Source organism: Prionailurus viverrinus, chromosome A3 (genome assembly GCF_022837055.1).
Source record: "Prionailurus viverrinus isolate Anna chromosome A3, UM_Priviv_1.0, whole genome shotgun sequence".
In the NCBI taxonomy this organism is placed as follows: Eukaryota; Metazoa; Chordata; class Mammalia; order Carnivora; family Felidae; genus Prionailurus; species Prionailurus viverrinus.
This window is the reverse complement of record NC_062563.1, coordinates 63313104-63337559: the sequence shown is the minus strand read 5'-3', so window position 1 is coordinate 63337559 and position 24456 is coordinate 63313104. Positions and strand designations below refer to the sequence as shown.

General features: G+C 52.8%; 1 long non-coding RNA gene across 3 annotated transcripts; it reads left to right on the top strand.

Annotated features, from left to right (window-relative positions):
* LOC125163035 (uncharacterized) lies at nucleotides 1-23705 on the top strand. 3 transcript variants are annotated; one of them, XR_007151238.1, is made up of 6 exons: nucleotides 1-118; nucleotides 3025-3120; nucleotides 17526-17645; nucleotides 21608-21736; nucleotides 22435-22554; nucleotides 23012-23705. It is a non-coding gene; the product is annotated as an uncharacterized LOC125163035 (long non-coding RNA). The 3 variants fall into 3 exon arrangements; XR_007151240.1 differs by lacking the exon at nucleotides 17526-17645; XR_007151239.1 differs by lacking the exons at nucleotides 1-118; nucleotides 3025-3120; nucleotides 17526-17645 and adding exons at nucleotides 18905-18977; nucleotides 20730-20819.
* The last annotated feature ends 751 nt before the right edge of the window (nucleotides 23706-24456 follow it).

Below are 24456 nucleotides of genomic sequence, written 5' to 3'. Positions count from 1 at the left end.
CCCACCCCCAACTCACCCTCCAGTCCAGCTGGGCACAGCCCCAGCCTTCTGCCACCCCTACCACCACCCCAGAGGGGCAGGAGGAGGGAGAAGAGGCCAACGGAACTGGCGTTTGAAGGTTGGTGGTGGCCTTTGTACGTGTTTCATGGGACTGATGGGGACAGAGGCCAGACAGGGGCGGGTGGGGGGGGGGGGGGGGAGGACGGGAAGGTTCAGTTTTGCCCAGAGCCGTTCCGCTTTTACCACTGGAAGCCTGTCCTGGGAAATTCCTCAGACCCGAGCAAATCAGGATGGTTTGCCTGGGACTGTGGAGGTTTTAAAACTGAAATTTCTTATTCCGGGAATCCCCTCAGTCCCAGGGAAATCATGGGGCTAGTTGGCCATCCTAGTAGTGAAGGAATGAATCCGGTAGGCGGCTAGGATGGAGAGCAGATAGCTCTTTTCCGGGTCTCCATAGCCCTGTTTCTTAAGCGTGACTCATGCTCAGCACACACCCTTGTGCGGGAACCGCTCAGGTTCAGCCTCGAGTCCAAGAATCCGGAAGCTCGGAGCTGCTTCCCCAGCGGGCTTCTTCGTCAGGCTGAGGGTGAGATGGGTGAAGAGCTCACGCGACAGACAATCTTCGATGTCTGCTGCTCTGCCAGGAGCCTCAGAGGTGGACGTACTGAGCCGGTACAACACTATAGATACAACCAGGCGCCGGATCTCTGAGATCAGAAATTGCTGAAAATCGAAGTCAGGGCACCTGCCTGGTTTGGGGGTCCAGCCCCCTCCCCCTCTCAGTGCCCCTGCTAAGTTGGCCTGCCCTGCAAGGGCTTCTGAGGACCAGAGGACATTCTGGGGACAGGGCAGGAAAGCTGTCAAGAGCGTGGAGGAATAATCAGGGACACCCCTGTAGAGAGGGCTCAAAGCAGGACAGAGGTATCAGAATGGAGGCTTTCTGTAGCTGGCAGTTTAGTCCTAGGCCTCTCTGCCTCCTCCCAGCCTTGGGGCTTGGTTTTTTTTCCACACTCACCCTGGAAAAAGGATGAACTTTCCTTACCGGGGATACGGAAATCCCAGAGACCCTTGGGCCCAGCATTCCTGGCCAGTCAAAATAGGTCCAAAGCCTAATGGGGGAGATGAGAACAGGGCCTGGGGGAAAAAACAGAGCACCCTGCAGGGAAAGGCCTTGGACCTTGGGGGGGTGGGGCTAAAGGGATAAGAGAGAAAAATAGCATCCAAATCATCCCTTAAGAGCTCCGTATAGGGTGGCTCAGCCAAAGAAGGTGTTTGAGAGACTCTCCTGGGCTCCAGGAAAATGTACCAGATGCCTATTTCTAGACTTGAAGGAAAGTCTACTTACTTCCCCTTTTAAGGGTCCCCAGGTTGGTTGTGAGGCAGTCTGTTAGTGGAGCCAGCTGTGGTCTTGAGATTAACATCAGGGTAAATCGGCCAAATCAGCTGACCATGTTCTAACTCTAGGCTCTGTTGCTTCTCGAGGCTTCCCTGCCTCATTTTAACTTGTATCACGCCAGATCACTTTGGCGTGTCCACTTACACAGTACCCCACCCCGACCTCCCTGTCTGGTCACCTCTGAACCACCAACGCCCCGCAGGTAGCAGGTAGCAGGTAGCGTCCTCAGCAGATGTCTGGGAGATTAATGTGTGGTAGGCCAGGGGACCCCCAACAGTGACCGTGAAGTTCCAGACAGGCCAGGGCCTTGGGGAGAGGGCCTGGTGAGGGAGCTCGAGGAGGGGCCCAGAGGCCAGTCTAGGTGTCCTAGGGGAGAGACAGCAAGAGTGCTCAGGGTGGGCCGATTTGGGGGTCGTTTGTATCCCTAACTCAGCCTTCCCCGCCCTCCTACATCAGACTCAACCACGAGACCAAACTGTGTGAGCAAATGGTGCTGATGGTCCATGGTCTGGGACGGAATCCTCCCAGACAGGCTGACCAAAGGGGCCAATCGCCAACCTGTCAGGTCTGCAGGGAGCCACAGGGAAGTGGAGGGGAGCGAGGAGGGGGGAGGGGAGAGGCTGGGGCAGGGCTACCATGGCGGGTGTGGCCAAGGGGAAAGGTGCTGAGGGCAGGGGAGCAAGGCCTGGTTGGCCTTTGAAGGGCAGGTCTTCCTGGGGAGGACACTTTAATCGCCCCCAATTAAACCATTGCCGGAAGCTTTTAACAGCCCCTCACAGCCTTTCAAGGACCGCCCTTTTGTTAGGCAGCCAAGCTGTTATGCAAAAAGAAAGGGGGCTGGGGCCTCTGACCACTCACCCCAGGCCCCAAGGCCAGCCAGCCCCAAACTCCAGTCAGCCTCCAAAGAGGCTGCTTGTTTGTGAATCAAAGGCTGGAGAACCTGCTTTGATCTGGGGAAACCCGGCCCTTCCCGGCCTCCCCAGCTTCAGTCTCCCCACCGAGGGTGTGGGGCCAGGGAAGCCTTCAGTCCCAGTTTCCAGATCTGCAGTCGGCCAAGCTGATCTCTGGGGTCTTGGGAAACTGCCCCTGCCCCTCATTGCCAGAGGCAGGTCTGCTGGGATGGTAGAAATTTTCACTGCTCCCACTGCGCCCTTGGAGCAAAGAAACCCCAGCTCCACCTTTTTGGGATGCTCTAGGGTCTTCTAGACCCTAGTGATAGACTGTAGTCCCAGGATAGGCATTATCTGGGAGCCCAGTAGAAATGCAGACTCTCGGGCCCCACCCCAGACCTACTGGATGGGAACCTGCTTTCTAACAAACCTCCCAGGTGAAGTTCAACAAGTACTGCTCTAGCATCTTCCCCTCGTTGGACCTCTCCTCCCCCAACCTCCCCCCAAAAAGCAAGATAACGTGTAGAAATGATATTAACCATGGTAGATTATGGGTAATAGGCCCTCTGCTTTCCAAACTTTATATAACATAATCATTTCTAAAAACGTCAACAACAAAGCCCTTTCTGTAAATAGCTTCTAGAGGACCCCAAATGGCAGGTTTCCATTTGGTCGTTTGGTTGACATCAAAACCCTCCACCCTTGATTTTCACATCTGCTCCCTCATTTTATCCTCAGAATTGCCTGAAGAAGACAGGATAAGCATCGTCATTATACAGGAGAGGAAATTGAAGCCCAGGAGGGTGTGTGGACTGGCCCAAGGTAGTGACCAAGGTAGGCGGGGAGGAGAAGGAATCAGGAAACTCCATTCAGGGCCTCCCTACTCAGCAGGGCTGCCACAGACAGTTGCAAAGTGTGTGCACTGCACAAAGGTACCTGGCTTGAGGTGGGAGTGGGAGCTGAAGTGTAGCTCCTACTCCATTCGCCAAGGGTGTCCTTGTGTGGGCAGAGCCCCATATGCTGGAGGAAGGGGAGCCTTTACCCAATACACGTGAAAGCCCCACACAGGCCAGCAAAAGCCAGGAGCTTCCAAAATTCCCCATGCCCCACCCCCTCCAACAAGAGCTGCACATCATCAAGCACATGCCAGTCTTCTGGCTTAGCACTTTCTTTCATGATCCCACTGAGTCTGCAGGACAACTCTTGGACTCACATTTCTGGATAAGACCCATTCCTTCTGCTTCTTTCCTTGAAGCTGGATCCTTGAAAATCAAACAAGACCAGAGTGTACTCCAGATGAGTCAGATCCTGTCAGAACAAAGGTCTCCCGCGGCCCACCCAGGGATGGACAGGCTGGCTCAGCCAGGGGGACGCCGGTAGGGGTTGGCTGAGAGGGATTTTCTGTACATTCTCAGGTCTTGAAACTTCAGTCCCATCTGGGTCAAGTCTCGGGTGCCTGGGGGTACAGACAGTGCTAAAACCGACCTTGCTTTCCCTCCAAGTTTCCATAGCAGGCTCAGCCTTACAGAAAGACAGCAACCCCTGGAGGCAGGTGGGGTGTTTAGAACTCACGGAGCCGTAAGGTAAGGTAACAACAAGGTGAGGCAGTCTGGTGGTGTCTTTTAGGGCAGACGTTGGCACACTTCTTCTGGAAGGGCCAAACAGTAAATATTTTAGGCTGGTCTCCTTCACAACTACTCAGCTCTGCCACCGTAGTGAGAAAACAGCCATAGACAGTATCGAAACAAATGGGCGGGACCGTGTGCCAATATAACTTTATTAATGGACAATGGCATTGTAATTTCATGTGATTTTCCCATGCGCCAAAATTTTACATTTTTTCTCGATTCTTTTTTTTCAGCCATGTAAAAACCATTCTAGCTCGGGCGGCGCAGAAGCAGACAGTTGGCAGAATTTAACCAGTGGGGTCACAAGTTTGCTGGCCCCCGGTTTAGAGCAAAGGTTTGGAGGGCGGCCATCGGTCGGATTCAAGCCCTGGTTATCACTCTAACCAATGACGTAATTCGGGGCAAGTTACTAAATCTCACTGAGCCTAATAGGGGTGGTGGTGCCGGTCACTCAGGGAGTAAGCAAGATGAAGCAGCTAAAGGCACTTACTAATCTCAGTGACCCGCATAGACCAGGCAGTCTTGAAATGTAAGCAGTGAACATTGCAGCAGGCCGTTGGAGGTCAGTGGGAGGGGGCACGAGGCTGTAGAGGTCAGGGGCCATGCTGAAGGAGGTCCGGGGTAAGCTGGGCCTTGACTGATATGAGAAGCGTGGTCAAAGTTGAGAGGTCAGGCCTAGGAAACTGGCTTCAATCATAGGGTCCAGGATGGCCATCGAAGGCTCTGAAGAGGGGACCCTTCAAAGTGGGGCTGAGGGGTGGTCTGTCTGCAAGGTCCGCCTGACTGGGGGACCTGTGAGGAAACGCCATGGGCCCGGGAGGCAAGTGATGAGGTTGCTGGTGAGTCCAGGTGATTGGGGTGAGGGCAGGGAGAGGGGTCATTATCAAGGCAGTGTCGGATCAATGAGTGGCAACGTAGCCAGGTGTTGTGTTTCGTTTTTAATCACCTGGTAGAGACCAAATTAGGCCCTTTTTTGACTGCAAGCACATTTCCGGGTTAATTGGAGGGGGTCACCTAGTGATCTGCTGGTAGCAGGCCTCCTTTGCCACCCACCCACCCCCAATCCAGCAATGTGACTGCGGCTGCCAGTCTCTTTGCTCCCTTGTACTGAGTGGTGCCGGGGTAGGTTCCCAAACCAAGCTGAGCTGTTCAGCCTTCTCCCTTGAGATTTTGTTAACTTGGGATCAGAGGGAATGCGAGTAAGACCCCTGGGGCAGAGGGAACGTCGGGATGTGAAACGCAGACCGGCCTGCAGCTGTGTCCCCTGTCACGGAAGGGAAGTCAGAGAATTCATGAAAAAAGAAGTTATCTTAACAGGAAGCAGAGAAGAGAGGCTGAGTGAGTGGAGGACTGCCTCCTTGTCCTTTGTGCGGGGCTTGGAGATTCTTTCTTCCTCTGGTTGTAGGAGCCGTCCTGAATCCTTTGAAGAGACCCTTCTTTTTCTAAGCCTCGGCTGAGTTCCTGTCACTTGCAAATGAAGAAAATTGCCAACTAACTGTGTCCTCACAGCTTTCCCACCCATGGTTTACTGTGCGTTTACTGTGTGCTGAGCGCTGGTGCCTCACATCCATTACTTGCTATACTCCTGGGTCATGCTGTGAGCCGGGGCTACTGTTATCTCCGTTTTGGAGGTGATAAAAACTGAGGATCCGGTTTCACCTGACACTTAAGTGGGGTGTTCCCGAGACCTTGAGCTTGATCTTCTCGGACTCGCTCCGATAGATTACTCTCTCCTAGGCAATCCTGTCCATTCCCGTGTCAGAATGATGCCGTGTCCACAATTTCCAACTCTCAATCTAGACCTTCTGGTTTTGTTTTAAAGATTTTTATTATTACTTTTGCAGTGTTTACTTTTGGGAGAGCGCAAGCGGGGGAGGGGCAGAGAGAGGGGGACAGAGGATCTGAAGCAGTGGGCTCTGCACTGACAGGCTGACAGCAGCAAGCCCAATGTGGGGTTTGGACTCACAAACCGCAAGATCAGGACCTGGGCTGATATCAGACGCTTCACCGGCTGAGCCACCCAGGTGCCCCAGATTTTTATTACTTTTTTATGTAATCTCTCCACCCAACGTGGGACTCAAACTCATAACCTCAAGATCAAGAGTCGCACATTCTGCGGACTGAGCCAGCCAGGAGCTCCTACACCTCTTTTTGGAGCTTAAGACTGAGGTATCCAGCCAGGCCACCTGGGTGGCTCAGTCATTAAACATCTGATATTGGCTCAGGTCATGATCTCACGGTTTGCTAGTTCAAGCCCCATATCCGCTGAGCTTGAGCCCTGCTTTGGGTAAAAACATGAGCCCCACTTCAGATGAGCCCCGTTTCTCTCTCTCTTTCCCTCTCTCTCGTCCTCTGCCCCACCTGGAACTCTGTCTCTCTCTCTCTCTCTCTCTGACCCTCGCTTACTTGCACCCTCTCTCTCACTGTAAAAAAAAAAAAAAAAAAAAGACTGATGTATCTAGCTACCTACTTGATATAGATATTTCTATTTCTTTCTTTCTTTCTTTTTTTTAAAGTAATCTCTACACCCATCATGGGACTCGAACTCATGACCCCAAGATCAAGAGTTACTTGTTCTACTGACTGACCCAGTCAGGCGCCTTTAAATTTTTTTTTTTTTAATTTTTAAGTGTTTTTCTTTTTTTTAGATATTTAAAATATAGATTTTCTAAAATTAAACTCCTGCTATTCCCTCCTCCATCAAATCTGCCTCTCTTCTCCTCCACCCAGCTTCACATGTCAGAAACTTGAGGGTCATATTTGACACATTCTCTTTCAACCTCCACACCTCCCCTATCACCGAGTCCTAGTATACCTACTTCTTAAACATTGGCTGTGCCCCCTTTCCAGCTCTGCTGTCCCTCATCCAGCTACCTCCACTCCCCCTTGAAAGATAGTCTCCTCCTTGGTCTCCATGAATCCACCACAAGTCATTACCATTCAGTTGCTGGAGACATTTTTGAAAGAGCTCTGACCACATCCCCCCATTCCTTAAAACTACTTAGTGGTTCTAGTCCAAAACCTTTCCCAAGGTCTATGTGGTCCCACCAGATCTGATTCTTTCTATCCTCCAACCTCAGCTTGAGTCTCTCTTTTGCTCACTCAGTATGGACTCCTTTCAGTACAGGTACCAAAGTCTTGTGACCTCAGGGCCTTTGTACATGCTATTTCTGCTCTCTATACACTGTTCTCTCTTTCTACTTCCTCAGCCCTTTTCATTCTTAGATATCCTTCATGTCCTGACTTAAACCGTCTCTTGAACCCTCCAGGAAATATTAGTTCATAGCACCCTCCACTCTGTAGCATTCAGTAAGTATGTGTTGGATATATATTTAATAGTTGTCTCCCTTGCTAGACTTTGACTCTATTTCATTAACCATTGTTCCTGCAGCACCCCATACAGTGTCAGGCACAGAGCAGGTGCTCAGAAATGTTTGCTGAATGAATGATTGAATGACAGAGGCTTGGAGAAGACCTATGACTTGTAACCTAGGGTCCCAGTGCTGGTGAGGGAGGAGACCCCAATCTCTTGGACACTGATAACGCTGTGTGATATTGGGGCCACTAGGGAACCAGGAAGGAAGAGGTTGAGAAGCCAGCCTCAGGCCCTTAGACTCATGGGAAAGGATGTAGGAATCAGGGTGGGGTTGAAGGTGGAGGTGGGCATCCACTCTAAACGGAGTTGGACAGGAGGTAAGGAGATTCCTAGGTCCCACATGAGACAGCGGTGGGGGGTGGGTTACAGGCCACCACTAATGGAGCCTGGGCTCTGTCTGCACCACACTAGAAGCTTTGCCTGTGTTGCCTCTTTCAATCCCCTGCAAGGTGAGATTATTATCTCCTGTTATAGACAAGGAAATGGAGCTTTAGAGAGAGGAAGTAACTTGCCCGGAGTCTCCCAGCTAGTAAGTGTCAGAATCAAGACCTGAATCTTGCACTGAAGCCTAAGAAATCAGCTCTTTGGGAAAATCAGCCCAGAAAAGACAATGGCCAGACAGGCCCCACACTGGACTTCAGGGAGAGCTTGCAGCCCTGCCCCCTCTCCTCCATCACTTCACCTCTGCAGGCTCTCCATCCCTGCGGGTATCTTTGTGAAATTCCAAAACCTCTTGCAGGAATCCAAAAAGCCTCTCTGTGCAACCCCTCAGGTGGTCAGACCCTCCCAGGCTGGCGCCTACCTCCCTCGAGGATTTCCCCGCACAACTTCCATTTGAAAAGGAGCTTGGAGCCTCAGCGCCTGTCCTGCTGTGGCCCGTCAATGCCCTCAGCTCAGGGATGCAGAGTGAAGGAGCTGGCCTGCTGGGAGAAGTGGGGCAGGGGGTGGGAAATCCTCTCAGAGCCTGGCCTTGGGCGTTGGGCTTATTTTATTTAACATTACTTATAGACTCTCCCAACCCCCCATTTAACACCGCTTATATATAACTCTTCAAAAACTAACATTATTTATACAACCCTTTATAAATAGGAACGCAACAACTCTATGAGGTAGGTGCTGTTATCCCGACATTTTGCAGACAGAGAGGTGGAAAAGCAGACAGGGTCAGTGACTTGCCCAAGGTCACCAGCAGTAAGTGGCAGAGCTGGGATTTGAACCCAGGCACCAGGCTCTGGATGTTGTGCTGAGACCTCTCCACTCCACCGGGGAGCTTCTGTGGGGGAAAGGGATCTGCGAGATTCCTGCTCCTCGGCCCGCCTGGCTTCTGTGGCCTCAGGAGATAACGGGTGCCTCCTTTTCTCACTTGACCAGAGTCTGTTTACCTCGGGTGAGCTAGTGGCCGCCCCAAACAAAGGGGATGAGGGCAGAGATAACCCAATCGTTCCGGGCCCGGCTGGGCCGTTGGGAGGGCTGGGATTGAACCCAGCCTGGACTTCGAGAAACTGCCAGGGCCTGGCCGCCTGCTGTTTGTTGCAAAACAATGAGTCAGCCCTGCGAGGAGAAGGGTGGGGGGGTGGGGATGGGGGTAGAGGGGCCTCTCCCCCTCCAGGCCGGCCTCCGGCCTTTCCCAGGGTGGGTTCTGCCCACCCCCACCCTCCCAGCTCTGAGAAGGCTCACCTATTTACTTTTTTGTTGTTTGGCTATGATAGGAAAAGTATTGAAAAATAGAAAGTGCCCTAGACAGGAAAACATTCTGAAAGCTGAAACCTGAAACCTGCTGGCCTGGGCCAACACCCCAGTGGGGGGTGGTCAGCCAGCCAGGATTCCATCCCTGGGCTCCTTCCCAGGCACCTGCCCATGGTGGCACCTTAAGCCCTGGTCAGTAGAACTTGGATGAGTGGTAACCGACTCAAGGTCACAGCTGGTGCTGATGGCAGGAGGGCAGGGCAGATCCTGTGGGAAGGTTTCCAGGCCCAGGTTACCTTGATGGGAAGAGCCTGGAAACATAGACCTCCTTTTTGAAACTGGCTCCGCCAGGGGACCATGCCCTTCCATCCCCCTTTGGGAAAACCCCCCACCGGGAGCACACGGGGTGTTGACCGGTCTCCACCCTGGCTGTCAATGGATGAGCCCCTTTCAGATCCCATCTGGCCATGGTGAGTGTCACAAACCACTCCATTCTTCTCCTGGCCCTGCCTCCTCCACCTCCCAGCCCCTTCCTCCCACTTACCCAAGAAAGACAGTGTTTTCCCCTTGTTAGAACGGGACAGAGGGAATTTTCTCAAGGTCACAGAGCAAATTCATTAATTCATTCATCAGAATCTTGCTGGGCTGCTGCTGAGCCACACTCTAAAGCAACGGGGATGGGGGCGGGGTGGGGATGGGAGAGAGGGCTACACTCTCTTGGGAGCCAGCTGCCTCGACTGGCAAACGGCTGGATAACAGTGCACTGATCCAGACTTACATACCATACAAGCAACGAGGACACGGAGGGATCTGATCCCAGCTGAGTGACAGGGAAGGCTTCCTGGAGGAGGCAGATAGAACAGGTCCTAAAGACAGTAAGAGTGTGCTGGGGCTGGGGCTGGCAGAGGAGGGTGTTCTGTGCTGGGGAGAAACTGAATCCACTCTTCCAGGCCCTCTTTCCAAGCTCTATCCCCTGGTCTGTGAGCATTACTGAGCTCCTCCAGGGGCACAATGCTGAGCTGGGACCGGGGAGAGGATATAGGGCAGCCATCATACGGTTCCTGCCCCGGAGAAGCTTCCTGGGCCAGTGGATCAGCAAACTGTCATCTTCATAATGCTGAGGAAAGCCAGCAAGTGTTATGTATCCCTATGCAGGATGCACCCGATTTATTTTTTTGCTTTTTATTTATTTATTTTTTAAATTTTTTTTCAACGTTTATTTATTTTTGGGACAGAGAGAGACAGAGCATGAACGGGGGAGGGGCAGAGAGAGAGGGAGACACAGAATCGGAAACAGGCTCCAGGCTCTGAGCCATCAGCCCAGAGCCTGATGCGGGGCTCGAACTCCCGGACCGCAAGATCGTGACCTGGCTGAAGTCGGACGCTTAACCGACTGCGCCACCCAGGCGCCCCTTTTGCTTTTTATTTAAAAAAAAAAAAATTAATGCTTTTTTATTTTGAGAAAGAGAGAGAGAGAGAGAGAGAAAGAGAGCACACGCGCACATGCACCAGTTGGGGAGGGGCAAAGAGACAGACGGAGACAGGCTCTGAAGCAGGCTCCAGGCTCTGAGCTGTCAGCACAGAGCCCGATGTGGGGCCTGAACTCATGAACTGTGAGATCATGACCTGAGCAGAAGTCGGACGCCTAACAAACTGAACCACCCTGGCGCCCCAGGATGCATCTAGTTTAGCCCACACCAAACCCAGACAGTGACTGTTCAGCAGCCACCAACTGAGCACCTAGTGTAGGGAACGGTCAGCCCTAGGATGTAAGAGGGAGATTGGAGCCCAGAGGTGCAGGAACCAACAGACAGCAACATTATTCATGCACTGTCTCCCTTGGACCTCCCACAGCTCCAAGAGGGGAGGAGTTTCCATTGTTCAGATTCTCCTCTGTTGATTTTATTTTATTTTATTTTTTTATTTTTGAGACAGGGAGAGACAGAGCATGAACAGGGGAGGTTCAGAGAGAGGGAGACACAGAATCTGAAATAGGCTCCAGGCTCTTAGCTGTCAGCACAGAGCCTGACGTGGGGCTCGAACTCGCAGACCGAGAGATCATGACCTGAGCTGAAGTCAGCCACTTAACCGACTGAGCCACTCAGGTGCCCCAAGATTCTCCTCTGTTTAGAATAATCCTCTCCTGCCACCATCTCTCTCATGTCCCTGGGAGACTCTGAGCCTCATCTGTCTTCATACATTCCCCACAGGACCAGATGCAGTACTGAGTACATGACTAATTACTCACTTAGTATTTGCTGAGACGGGTCTCAATGGGGAAAAACTATTCTCCAGCTACAGTTGGACCTTGAACCCAGACCACGAATTCCTTAATCTACCCAGGCAGTGTTCAAAAGGTCCCGTTGGCCCCAGAGTCCCTGTCAAAGTGTGAGGCTGGCTGATGGGCTGTTTTTGTGAGAGGAGGACCCGTTGCTGATGACATTGCTGAGCCTTTAAGGCCGCCACCCTACGTGCAGGGGGGGGGGGGTGGGGGACACGGTGCAGATCTCTGAAGCTGCCAGTCTCCCCAAGCGAGCCAATCAACACAAGACATCCAGAACTGTGCTCTGAGCTAGGTGGTATGGGAGGGCCCTGGCCAGGGTCAGGGTGGGCATCCTGCAATATCTCCAACCTAGGGCCAGTCCAGATTTTGACTGTTGTGGCTACTAAGGTACAGACAAGCCTGACTCTAGGAAAGAAGGGACCCTGTGAGGCTCTCACAGCCTCAGTGGGGACCACAGTGAAGGTAGCTCAGGAGGAGGAGATGGGGAAGGGCCTGGGAGCCCTAAGTGGGAACAGGCCATGGGAGGTCAACAGTGCCAGTGTGCATTCTGGTAGCTGTTTTTTTTTTTTTTTCTTGGACTTGTGTGTTTTAATTTCCTCTTTGTCCTTCCTTGGGATTTACTGAAGCCCTCTGGAAAGTCTCAGCTGCCTCAGCTCTGTGTGTCCGAACTCAGAGGGTCAGGCCACGAGTGGGGCAGGTTTGCTGGAGTGAGGCCAAGGAGCTCGGAGCGGGACCATGCAGTGGGGACACTGAAGCTTTCAGCTTTCATGAGGGGCCCTCTCTCTTCCTCTTCCAGGCCCTGTCCTAGCAACAGGGCCTCCCAGAGCATGACTGGGACTGTTTCTTCCTTTTCTTTCTGGCAAAAGCTACGGGAGGGGAGTTCCCCTTCTCTGTTTGTTTTGATTCTGTTGTTTTCTTAAAGAGAGGAAGGAAAACCATCATCACTTTTTCGGTTTTGTGAACAAAGGCAGGCAGAGAGGATGTTCACTGGGGCTGGGACTGTGGGGGCTGGGCCTCCCCTGCCTCCCCCTCAGCCCTCTTTGCAGCCGCTCTGAGCCCCCAGAACACAGATTGGCCACCGCATAGGGTCAAGTTTAGGTGCTGGCTCTGCTTTTTAATAGCCTTTAACCTCTCTGAGGCTCGTCTGTAAAAACGGGAGTTGTCAGATCTGCTTTGCAGGATTGTTGAGATGAAAGTCAAAGGAAAAATACTAACTTGTGAAAACACAGTGCCAGGCACAAAGTAAATGCCCCAGAAATGTCGTTCCTTTGCTTCCTTCCACAGTGGGGGTTGGAGGGGTCTTTCCCTTTGACCCAGTTGTGTGGAGTATGGAGACCTTCCCCACTGAAAAAGGCCCCCCATCTTCCTGCTTGTCCATACACAGCTGGCTTCTTCCCCAGCAGGACCTGCAAATGCCCACGTTAGGAAAAACTCTGAGGAGCAGATGATAAGTAAGGCCGGGGCTCTCCCCCTGCATTGCTGGGAGATGGGAGGCCCCTGAGTTTCTCCTAGCCTCTTAGTCCCTCAAGTCCCATGCCCTACTATGTTGGATCTCCTGGGGCCTACTTCTGCAGCCCTTCCTTTTTTTTTAAGGTGTACTTCTTTTATTTATTTTTTTTGGGGGGGAGAGATTACAAGTGGGGTAGGAGCAGAGAGGGAGAGAGAGAGAGCACACACAGGGGAGGGTCAGAGAGAGAGGGAGAGAATCCCAAGCAGGCTCCACACTGTCAGCACAGAGCCCGATGCGGGGCTCGAACTCACAAACCGTGAGATCATGAGCTGAGTCAAAGTCAGACACTTAATCGACGGGACCACCCAGGTGCCCCTGGGACAGGCCCCCTTCTCTGATGAGATGGGGGTGGGTGTCCTGACCAGACAAAAAGGGAGCCTCAGCCCAGTGAGTAGGTCCCTGGGCCCCAGCTTGCTCTGAAAGTTCCCCAGGATGTGCTACCTCTCAGGGCATCCGTGTTTTAATTTGTAAAGTGGTTTCTGAACTTTTTGAACACAAACGTTCTCTCACAGAATCGAAACGTTTTGCAGCCCCTGCTCCCCATGATAGCAGTTGTACTTTTAAAATCTTTTGAGAAAAAACATATACATGACCCGCAGTGAGTGTATATTCAGTCATGCTTTGAAATGAAAGTGTGTTTTATTCAGCAGCTTCTACATACAGTCAACAGTGCGCCCCCTTATATGGGAGACGTCAGCTTATACGTGGTGCTGACACCCAAGGGGGCTTCAGGCTCTGGTCTCAAGGCAGAGACAGTCCTGGGATCGAATACTTCCTCCTTGGCCCTCCTGAGGCTGACCCAGGGACTCAGGGACACCTAACGGGCGGTCCCAGGCCCAGATACAAAAGCCCAACAGTGACTGATAAAAATGCATAGAGTAGTGGCTCTTCCTCAACATGTGGACGCTCCCCGGGCTTGAGTCATCACACTGTCACTAGCCAGCTCTGTGATCTGGGCACGTGCTGCTTAACCTCTCTGGGCCCTGGTTTGTCATCTGTAAAATGGGGGGTGATGGTACCAGTGAGTTTTTGTGAGAGTGAAATGAGACAAGAAAGTCACAGGACTTACTTTGCATAGGGCACATTTGGTGCTTAAGAAACATTCTCTTTAAGGGATGCCTGGGTGGCTCAGTCGGTTGAGCGTCTGACTTCGGCTCAGGTCATGATCTCACAGCTCGTGAGTTCAAGCCCCGCCTCGGGCTCTGTGCTGACAGCTCAGAGCCTGGAGCCTGCTCCGGATTCTGTGTCTCCCTCTCTCTCTGCCCTTCCCCACTCACACTCTGTTACCTCTTTCTCAAAGAAAGAAAGAAAGAAAGAAACAGTAAAAAAAAAAAAAAGAAAAAGAAAAGAAAAAAAAGAAACATTCCATTTAAAACAAAGCCACAAATGGGGTGCTTGGATAGCTCAGTTGGTTAAGCACTGACTCTTGGTTTCGGCTCAGGTCATGATCTCATGGTTTGTGGGTTCGAGCCCCATGTTGGGCTGTATGCTGACGGTGCAGAGCGTGATTGGGATTCTCTCTCCCCTCTCCTGCTCTCCCTCTCAAAATAAATAAATAAACTTTAAAAAAGTAAAAAACAAACAACAACAAAACAAAGTCACAAGTACCATCATTTGGGCTGGTGCTGTCCCCTTTGGGGGTGGTCTCCTTGTCCTCTCTGGGGACCCCTCCTGGCCCCTGCAGCTGATTTGGCCTTCCCTTACCTGCCCTCCTTCAGGACAGAGCTCATCCCTCCTGTGTTGTTCCCTGGCTGGGCCTTGTCCTCCTGATGCAAAGATCCTAGCCTCCCCTTAGGTCGCTTGGCCAGGCCCAGCCCCCAAGGCCAGCCCCAGCCCCCTCCACCCCACCCCTCTGCCCTGGGGACCAGAGCGTTGGTTCCCAACCACATGAAGGGGGCGCATGGAAAAGCCATAAACCCGAAGCCTGAGAGGGATGTTTGTTAAAGCAGGACAGGTCTGTGGCCAGGGACGGAGCGGAAGCGGGCGTTTCAGGGGAGAGGGATGAGCACCGAGGAGCTGGCATGGGCAGGGCAGGAAGGAGGCCCATTAACACTTCGGCCCGACCGCGCTTCCTCCGGCACCTCGGCCAGGGCGCACACAGGCGCGTTTGTCCCGCTTTCACTGTGGTGCTGTGTTCGAAGCAGCCCCTGCCCCCAGCCCCAGGTGGGCGGTGTAGCCTGGGCACAAATGCCCTTTATGGATGGGTTGTGGAGGAAGACACCACCTCCTTGGACCAGGACCACCCCCCAGAATTCAGAATTGACCCTGGAACGGCCTTCCTCCTGGTAATGTGGGCGTGCAGGGAGCCTGGTCCCAAGAGAAAGGAACCAGGTTTAGAAGGGCAGAGTCCCCCAACGACCCTTCCCTCCAGGGCCCATGCTGGGGAATGATCCCCTCAGTCTGCCTGCTGCCACCTCTTGGGGCTGAAAAAATGGATTTTCATTTCCTTGAGGGGCGCTAGAGGGAGAATGTGCCTTGGCTTGCAGAAGAGAGGGAAAGCAGGCACATTCCAGTTATCCCTCATCACCCACCCTCCTCCATCCCAGCAGGAGTGGGGACTTAAGCCAGCATCCAGGGACAACCTGGCCGGCCCCTCCCAGGACCCCAGTCCGTGTGAGCCTGGGATTGAATTCTCAGAGGCTCCCTGGTGCTCTTCCTACTGCCGGTGGGTGAGAGAAGTCACACATCTCACAGACAAGCCCTTCCGTCAGGCCCCGCTAGACTGTCCCCATTCACACAGCTCCTCTGGGCCCCTCCTCGGCCTGCCCTGTCTTTTGCCCGTTTAATCCATTGGCAGGTGCGGGCACGTGCTGGTTGCCTGTCAGCGCCCCCTAGAGACGGCCCAAAGACCTTCACCGCCACCGGCCCCCAACCCCCGGGGAGGATCCAATTGAACAATTTCTGTGGAGGTAGGAGAGGTGAGAAGGAAGCATGAGTGATTAGCTCTATTCCCTGTGGCCACAACTCCAGGCTCATCTGGGGTGCAGATAACCCCTTTCTGTAGATATCATTGTCCCTCTTTTATGCCTGGGGATGCTGGGGAGACAGAGGTCCTGCCTTGTGGGGCTTTTCATCTAGCTGGGAGCAGGGTTGGACGGGAGGGTCTCCTACATGGGGGACAGACCCGCATGCTGGTGGAAGGGCACTCACTCTGTGGCGCCCAGGCTGAGTCCTGCCCGCTGGTGGCCAGTGGGCCCTCTCTGGCTGGGCTCTGCATGTGGGTAGACTCAGGTGAGGGACAGCAGGAGGGAGTGAGAGACCAAGAGCCTCTACCTTCATTCTTTTCCTAGGCCAAGTTCTCAGTCTGAGGAGCTCCCTTCCGAGCTTCCCTCTGATGAGCTACCCCCCGCCCCCCGGACACCCCCTGTGAATGTGACATCACCGCCACCATAGCCATCAGTGCTGGCTTGGGTTTATCTCCAGCCTCCTGGCCCAGGCTGAGGGAAAGAACTGAAGGGTATGACACCAGCCTCAGTCACAAACCCAAGTCCTAAGTCCTTTCACATCCTGCAGAGCCAGAGGCAAGGCAGGCGGTCCAGGCACAGACACCCTCAACACCTACACAAACACAGACAGAAGCACTTCCTCCACACCCAGCACCCACCCCCTCCACAACACGGATGTCCATGCGGACACGCCTCGGGCACAAATGCACTCTTGCCGCCCACACCCTCCCCCTCAGTGGTGGCGACCTACGACGCATACACCTGTGCCCATGCCGTAGCCGATAAACCCGTAGTCCCGTCCCCGTGGAAATTTCCTCCAACCACAACCTCACGACACATGTATGCTGTGCTCCCTCACAGATTCCCCACAACCACACAGACAGCTCACAAATACAGACACCCAGCATGTCTGAGTCTCAGCAACACCTGTGTGCCCATGCACACACACAGGCACACATTCTGCCGATACGCACGGACCAGAACCCTGAGCCAAGCCCCTCACCTTCCCCAGCGCTGGGTCGAGGAGTTTGTGCTGATAGACCACTTATTTATAGTTTATGGATTCTGAACGGTGTGTGGGGTGGGGGAGAGAGGGAGGGAATGAGGATGCGCAAGGTGTCGGCCAAGCCAAGTGGAGAGAAAGAGAAGGAAGGAAAATCTCTGTGACTCACTTCCAGCGTAACAATCTCAGCTCCTCCGGGCAGGGGGCAGGGCCCATTTGTCAACCCAGGCTTGGCCTGGGGGTGGGGTGGTAGAGTGAGATCCTGTCCCCAGACCTACTGGACAGAGGAGGTGGGGACCCCACCCAGAGAGACTTGTTCTTCCTCTGTCTGCACCTGGGTGGGGGGCATGAACTCAGCATCCCATATCCCCAGCACCTGTTTTGTCTCCTGGGTACCCATCTCTAGACACTTCGGCTGCACTCCCCATCTCTGAGCAAACAAAACCCCAGAACCTTCTGTGTTTCTACACCGTAGTTCCTGAGGTTGGACAAACCACCACTCAACAGCCTGGCCTACTGCCCTGCCCCTAGGATCCTGCCTTCACCACCCAACTGCACCCCACGAGCCCCTCCAGCCCTTTCTTCCAGGTGTGCCTGCTGCTCGCAGTGCCCTCCATGCCCTCATACTCATCCTCTCCATCCCTGAGGCTCCAGCTCCTTCCCTGACGCTGCCTCCTGGCCCTGACCAGCTCCTGCCCCAAACCGTGGTTTCTCTTCCTTGTTTTCTGGGTAGTGAGCCACCCCTCCTCCCAGGTAGACTATGAATTGCTAACGATCAGGCTCTGGAATTTTTTCTTCCACCTCCAGAACCGCATCCGCACCCCCACCATCAGGGTCCTGGACAGCAGCAGGTGTCCCGCAAGGTCTTGAGGGATGGACAGTAAGGGATGGAAGAAGGATTGAAAGACAAGGAACTCTGCCTTTGAGGTAACCAGTTTCCCCCTGGACTTGATTCTCGTGGCCAGGGCTCCATTCTGCTGGGACAATGAAGGAGGGAGGATTTCTCACCAGGCACCCGTCTCCCCCAGACCAGGGCCCAGGGACACAACAGCCACAGGCCCAGAGAGCAGGGCAGGGCCTCGTCGGCTGCATACCTGTTTAGTGCCCTATGACATGGGGGCTCTCATTAGCCTCTGTTAATTGAGGCTTCTAGGGGCTGGGGAGTTTTCCAGACCACCCAGCTGATAAGGAGCAGAGCCCTAGAGCCTGTGCTCCCCACCATGGTAGCATCCTGCCCCTCAGCAGCCCGGCCTCTGTTTCCAGTTTGCCCTCTAAATGTCACTGATTTCTGACCTTGACCTTTTGCTCTGCTTTGTCTGCCTGAAATTCTGCCTGTAGCACTTGTCTTTCCCCTGAGCCTACACCACTTTGCATCTCCTTTAACTTGCCCCTGGAGTGGGATGAAATCTGCCCGCAGTTGAGGGTGTTTCTTTATGATTTCTCAGAGGGAGCCACATTTTTCAATGTGGAAGTCTTTTCCTAAGTCTGGGTCAGAAGTTAGAGATCTGTCCTTCTTCCTTCTCGGCACCAGCAGGGACTGTGCTCACAAGAGACGCTCCTTGTCTGCTTGTAGCTTCCTTTCTGGCTTGCCGTCTTGCACACTCACACACACAGACACAGACACGCACACACACACACACACACACCCCATAGCAGACTTGCCTCCCCAGAGCCTACACAATCCCCGTTGCAAATGATGATGGAAAAAACAGGTAATGGGCTCTGAGAAATGCACGGGGCAGGCTCCTTGTGGCACAGACTCAAGTGTGTGATCCCAGCCCGCAGATAGCATGTAATTATTTGGTAAGAAATTGAATTCCAACCCCAAGCCAGCTGTCCCGTTTTTCCCCCTCTCTCCTGCGCTCCTTGCCAGACCCACAATGCCTCAGTGTCAGACATGAAATATGGTTGTGATTTTCATGCCTAACCAAAGTCAAGGCTGATTCCTCAATGAGTTCACTTTAGCTGGAAGATAAAGACTGACCCAGATTCTTGTGTGTTGATGTTATGGGGCAGGGGAAGGGTGGAGGGGGGGTTCCAGAGCAGAGGGGAGGTGAGTACTGTTTGGACGCGGGGTCAACTCTGCCACAAAGGGGCTTTGAGTCACCCTGTTGGGAGTGGCCGTTGGCACAGCTAGGGATGGACCTGACCCGCCCGTGTGGCCTTCGTGACACAGTTGGGAACAGGCCTGGCAAGACTGCACTTCACTAGCCCCTTGAAGTGAGTGTGGCTGAGTGAACTTGCTTTGGCTGATAAAATGTGAGTAGAATTGACACATGCCACTTCCAGGTAGCAACAAAAAAGCTAACGTGTGAACTCTCCGGTCCCCTTCTCGCTGCCACGGTTAATGCTGAAGAAAGGTGTTGCTAAGGGGGGCTTCCTTCAGCCTGGGTCCCTGAGTGAGGACAGCATACTTCAAGTGACCAGCGATGCTCATTTGGCAGGGGAGAGAAAGAAATCTTCACTGTTTTAAATTTTTTAAAATGTTTCATTTGTTTTTGAAAGAGAGAGAGAGACAGAGCGTGAGTGGGGGAGAGGGAGGGACAGGGGGAGACACAGAATCCGAGGCAGGCTTCAGGCTCTAAGTGTCAGCACAGAGCCTGACACGGGGCTTAAACCTGCAAACTGTGAGATCGTGACCTGAGCCGAAGTCGGATGCTTACCCGACTGAGCCACCCAGGCACCCTTTACTGTTTTAAAACACTGAAAGGTTGGGATGTTTGTTACTGTGGCACACACGAGCCTATCCCGCCTGATATACCTGCCTTGTGGGGTCGAGGAGGGGATTCAGAAAACAACGCGCACAAAAAGTTTAGCAAAGTGCCCCCAAACATGCTACTTCCTCTTCCTCTTCCTCCTCCTCCTCTTCCTCTTCCTCTTCTGCTGTTATTTCCCTTTTTATGCTTTGCACCAAGTCACAAAAATTTAACCAGGCCCGCTAAATATCTTGTACAGGAGCCCAGAGGTGAGGGTGACAGATATGTGTGCAGGTAACTGTCGTCTGATGTGCGAATGCCGCACTGCCTGTATGAGTCCAGAGCTAGGTAAGCCCAGGGAAAGGAGTAACAAGTTCACTGGGGTTCTCAAAAGTGAAGTCCGATCTAGATTATGGAGGGGGGTTGGTTTGATTTCCTCAGGCAGGGGAAAGAGGATGGCGTATTCTAATAATGAGAGCAGCTCGTTATTTCTTGAGCATCTGTTATGTGCCAGAGGCTAGATCAGGCACACCAGCCCTACTGTCAGCAACAGTAATATCCACAATATGTGTGCTCTTATTATGTCCATTTTACAGGTCAGAAAATCAAGGCCAGGGGCACATGGGTGGCCCAGTCGGTTAAACATCTGACTCTTGATTTCCACTCAGGTCATGATCTCACGGGTCACGGGATTAGGCCCACATTGGGCTCTGTGCTGACAGTGCAGAGCCTGCTTCGGATTCTCTCTCTCTCTCTCTCTCTCTGCCCCTCCTCCCCTCTCCCTCTTTCTCTCTCTCTCAAATAAATGAACATTAAAAAAAAAAGAAAGAAAATCAAGGCCAGCAAGGGTGCCCAAGTCACCCCAAGTTGGGCAGTGGGCAAAGGTAAAGAGGTGTGGCAACTCTTAACTGGCCTTCAGTCTGGTGCCTCTCCAAGGGCCACATTCTCCAACTTCAAGGACAGCGTTCTGAGAGTGTAATCCATACTGCACTGGGAGACATTTCCAAAACACAGCTCTGGCAAAGTCACACGGCTGCTCATGAACCCACTGTGGCTCCCTACTGCATTTTAGACAAGGTCTGGCAGTCTGGCCAGTCGCTTCCAGCCCCTCCTGACCCTTCCTGCTTTGTCTCTAGCTATTCCCATTCATGTTCCTGGGGTTCTTGTCTGTGCCTGAACATTTCCTGACATTTTCAGCCTCTTGGATTTTGCTCAAGCATTTGTCTGGAGTGCCCTTCCCCAATATGTTCACCTGCCTGAGGCCTACCTTTCCTTCACAGTTCAGCCCACTTCCCACCTTCTCTCTCTGTCCCAGGTGTTGCTGCTAGAATCGAGCCTTGGGGAGCATCTCTGAAGTTGATTTGATCTGGTTTGAATGATAGGATGAGAAAAGTTTGGGGTGCAGGTATTTGCTACTATTTAACATATAGATATTTAGTAGGACATGTGTACAATTTATGAATGTGTATAAATATATCAAAGGTGTGTGCCAAGAGTTGTTTTTCACAATAGCAGTATGCTATCAAACGAGCCTGGAGGGGCGCCTGGGTGGTCAGTCGGTTGAGCGCCTGACTTCAGCTCAGGTCACGATCTCACAGGTCATGAGTTCGAGCCCCGCATCGGGCTCTGTGCTGACAGCTCAGACCCTGGAGCCTGCTTCTGCTTCTGGGTCTCCCTCTCCCTCTGCCTCAAACCCACTCACATTCTGTCTTTGTCTCTCTCAAAAATAAATAAACATTAAAAAAAAAAACCCAAAACCAAAAAAAACACAAGCTTGGAGACCACTGCCACATAGGCAGTGAAAAATTGTTGCAGTTTTGCCATTTACCAGCTGTGTGACTTAGGAAAGTTATTTGACTTCTCTGAGCACAAGTTATCCTGTCTATAAAATGGGAATTATCGGGGCACCCGGGTGGCTCAGTCGGTTAAGTGTCTGACTTCGGCTCAGGTCACGATCTCACTGTCCGTGGGTTCGAGCCCCATGTCGGGCTCTGTGCTGGCTGCTCGGAGCCTGGAGCCTGTTTTGGATTCTGTGTCTCCCTCTCTCTCTGACCCTCCCCCATTCATGCTCTGTCTCTCTCTGTCTCAAAAATAAATGTTAAAAAAATTTTTTTTTTAAATAAAATAAATAAATAAATAAATAAACATAAAAAATAAAATAAAATGGGAATTATCTTGGTTCCTACCCTATAGGGTTAATGAGGACTCGATGAAATAAAACTGTAAAGGAACCAGGTCTCCCAGATGTGTCCTGAATTCTCAGCTTGCGGAGGGGCCTTGCTGGGTGCACCCAGGCTGCTGTTGAGTGCATCCAGGCTGTTGGTGAGTCCTGATAGGAGAGGTGGAGGAGAGAGGGAAGAGCGGTGACCCCTGTTGATGGGGACTCTGTGGTGTAGGCAGGCTGGGCCAAGACAATCGTAGCAGTGTTTGATAAAAGGCTGGGGCTCTTCAGTGACCAAGTAAATGTTATAAGAAAAGGCCATCTCCAGGGAAGGGCTCCCTCCCGTTCCTTGCTTGAGGGCCAAAGTCCCCAGAGGCCAGTCTGGAGGCTCCTTTTATGTGACTGTAAAGTAATCCAGGACCTGGCAGGGTCGAGCCTGGGCGGGCACTGAGGCGCAAGGCGGCATTGATGTGGTCAATGATTACCTTTTATGCCTAGCCATAAAGGCAACCGCCCAGCCCTCCGGACAATGCCCCGGGAGTGTGCTTGGACACACAAACACACACACACACACACACACATGCCCGCCCCAGCTGGGCAGGGACCTGTCTCCACCTGAGATCTCTGAGGACACCCACGCAAGGCATCGTCATCGTCTCTGGGTGGTCTCTGGGGACTTGGCCCAGGCACGAAGGGGGTTTAGGTGGCTGTCAGTGGGAAACGGTGAACTACCTTCAGGGCTCTGGAGCCTGTTCCAGGTGGTGTGTGCAGAGGGGACGGCTTGGTCAGACATAGGCACCATGGCTCAGTGGAAAGGAAGGTATTCTAGGGTGGATTAAAGTCCATTCCCATTTCACAGGTGATGCAGTTGAAGTCTGGGTGCTCGGTGACTTGCCCCGGATCCAGAGGAAGGGGACAGCAGCGGACCCAGGAGTAGGACCCAGGTCCTCTCTGACATCACCACACCAAGGGGGTCCAGGTAGGAATGTCAGGTGTCAGGAAAGGAATGGGTCACTTCTCAGAGAAGATACCTCCCCCAAGGCTCAGAGGGGAGCTGGGAAGCACCTGCAGGCCTGGCCCTGAGGCTACTGTTGGGAAGAGACCGAGGATGAACCCCTCGGGTGGCCATACAGGCTACATGCAGGGCCTGCTGTCCTGATGGACAACCCCCCCACCCACCTGGAGTGCAGAGGCCAGCTGTGAGGGGGCAGGGCTGGAGCATAGGTGGCCAGATTAACATTCTGGCTCTTGGACTGATAAGGCTCAGGAACTTTGTCCCAGCAAGAGAGGCTGGAGAAGAAGGGGTTTCGGCCTCCGGTAGGGCTTTCTGGCAGGGTCAGGTGTCTGGGGGCATCGCTGTGGGGACCTGAGGCTGGAGATCAGGAGGCCTGAGTTCACACGGCCTTCCTCACCCTGGCAGCACTCTCCTCCCCTAGCTGAGAGGAGGACTGTGCACGGTCTTACTGGTGGGCATGACGGAGGTCAAACCGAAGACTCCAGAGTGCGGCTCTGGGACAAGTCGACGTTTGGGCTGCTGTCTTGAAGAAAAAGGGCTGTTGTTCGTAACAGTGCTCATGAATGCTCCGTGGAATCAGAGTGGAGTTGCTTTGAGCCCGAGCCAGAATGTTCCAATCAACCTTTGGCTCTGATAAAGATAAGCGGACCCAAGGTGATAACACACAAATCAAAAACTGTCAACAGGTGCTAATTAGGGCACTGGGAGCTGAGTCACACCCACTACACCTGACGTGGGGAGAGATCTCAGATGGGGGAGCTGGGATGATCTGTGAGGATATGGACCCACTGCCTGTACCCCAGCCTAATGGCCTTTGTTGTCACCTCCTCCTTCTAACGACTGTGCACCCCACCCCCACTCCTGCCTACATGCATTACATAAGATAGCACAAAAGAACAAAATCTAGGGGTGCCTGGGTGGCTCGGTCAGTTAAGCATCTGACTCTAGATATTGGCCCAGGACATGATCTCATGGTTTGTGAGTTTGAGATTCTTGTCACGATCTCATGGTTTGTGAATTCGAGATCCTTGTTGGGCCCTGCACTAGCAGCACAGAGCTTGATTGGGATTCTCTGTCTCCTCTCTCTCTCTGCCCACCCCTGCTCATTCTCTATCCCTCTCTCTCAATTAAAGAAAAAAAAAAATTCACCCTCTAATAAAAAAAAAAATCTATAGGAATGTTGTGCAATATAACATGATCAACATGATGTAACAGTGGAAAGAGTCTTGAATTGGGAGCTAGGGGCCCTTATTCGAGCCTTGCTCTGCATAAGCTTGAGTGTCATTTCTCTTGGAACTTCAGTCCCCTCTGCAAATGGGGGATAGGAAGGGGACAGCTACCCAGTAATCCCCTGCTGGGGTCCCATCTCGGTCTAAAGTTCATTCTCTTCTGCTACAAAACAATGTAATCTACAAAGCGCACAAAACATCGAGGGTGCCACCCAACCACGCTGGGGTGTCTGTGACACTCGACAGAATCGCAAATCCGTCTTCAGGAGAGGCAGTTGTGAGGAAGGCAGCGAGTTGTGGACAGTTCTCAGAGCTCCTGGAATCCCTCTCCCTATCTGAGCCAGAGGTCAGCGTGCCTGCTGCCTGCTCTCCGGGCACTTGGGGTCTATTTTTAACTCGGTGCCCCTTAAATACATGTGGCCTTGGGCCCAATGGTTCATTTGTCTCCCTCCCCTGCACTCTCTCCCCTTCCTCCCCAGTGCGTTTGAGCACACACGCACAGACACACAGAAAGACAGATACATACACACCAAAGTGGCCACCCAGAGGTGACGCCACACAGGGTGTGGAGTTTCCAGTGTTCAGGTCCCGGCCAGGCCCCCTTTGTGCTGGGGAAGTTGCTGGGGCCCCACTGCTC